This window comes from Rousettus aegyptiacus, unplaced genomic scaffold, assembly GCF_014176215.1.
Source record: "Rousettus aegyptiacus isolate mRouAeg1 unplaced genomic scaffold, mRouAeg1.p scaffold_m13_p_9, whole genome shotgun sequence".
Lineage (NCBI taxonomy): Eukaryota > Metazoa > Chordata > Mammalia > Chiroptera > Pteropodidae > Rousettus > Rousettus aegyptiacus.
Genome location: NW_023416312.1, coordinates 4,805,414 through 4,806,655, shown reverse-complemented (window position 1 = coordinate 4,806,655; position 1,242 = coordinate 4,805,414). Strand labels below are relative to the sequence as shown.

The 1,242-nt window shown below is 36.3% G+C and overlaps 1 pseudogene; it reads right to left on the bottom strand.

Moving 5' to 3' along the window:
* Positions 1-257: 257 nt before the first annotated feature.
* Positions 258-376, bottom strand: LOC118607964 (annotated as a pseudogene).
* Between the last annotated feature and the right edge of the window lie 866 nt (positions 377-1,242).

Sequence of the window (1,242 nt, the reverse complement as noted above, 5' to 3'; positions counted from 1 at the left end):
TAAAACCCGCTCCGACCATGTGCTAGCAGTAGTAATAGAGCAACAAGAAAAAAGGTTCTTCTTAGTGTTCCTTGGAATAGAAAACTACATGGCTACAACAGCCCATTCCAGTTCATTAAGATTAATACTGTATTATTACCATTTTTATGTTTGGTTCTCCATTGATTATGCCAATGTTTTGGTAAGCTTTTGTGAGCCCTTTATTTATTTATTTATTTATTTATTTATTTGTTTGTTTGTTTGTTTGTTTATTTTTACGCCTACTGCTCCTGGTCTCCCTAGGTAGTCTCCCATTCAAGTACTAACCCGGCCTGTCCCTGCTTAGCTTCCAAGATCAGATGGGATTGGGCATGTTTAGGGTGGCATGGCCGGAGACCCCTCATTTTTTTTTATAAGCTGACTTATGTCATAAATTGCAACTTTCCTCTCATCTTTCCACATGCCAACTTCAGTGTTTTGGAACCTAGGGGTATTGGATAGTAGTTTTTGGCTGATGATTTTGAGCCTTCCTTCCATAACCACAGGTGAAACTTCTTGTGTTAATGTAGAAATTATTTTGTTGAATTAGATCCCGGGGCTATAAAATCTTGAATTATGCCCAATTACTGTAATTTTTATGAGGTTTGTTATGGTGTGATGCTTTGAGCATCCACAATTCCCGTTCAGAGGAAAGGAGAAATGGTGTGAAAAAGACTTCTTGCTGAAGTTTTGTTTAATTGAAGCTGGGGAACTTCGATTTTGGCTGTCGCTACTTTTTCTTCTTTCTCGTTCCTTAGTGTTAATATCCTGAGTTCTAGTTCCATTAGATGCTGTGATGGGGGAAAAAGCAGTTAAGAACTGCTGTTCAGTTGAAAGAGTTGTTTTGCTTTTGCTCCCCATGAAAAACATTGGGAGACATTTGATAAATTTAGCTCTGTGAAAATAACATTTTAAAGGCAGGTGATTGTTGGCTTTTATAATTTAACTCTTGGATTTTTGTTCGTGTATCTTCAGAGATTTTTGGATTGCAATGAGAAACCAAAATATAACTTTAGGAAGATGGTTTATCCATCAAATAGTTTTGAAAAAAAAAAGTGCTCAGTGAAATTTGAATTGTGAAACTGGGCTTCTTGAAACAGCTCTAAAAGCAAGATGTTTCTCTTCTGAGAGCGTCATCAAAGTTTGTATATTGCAGTAATTTGAATAATGATAGGGGATCTTGGGAAGCCAGCAATGAAATATAAAATAACAAACATCTGGAAA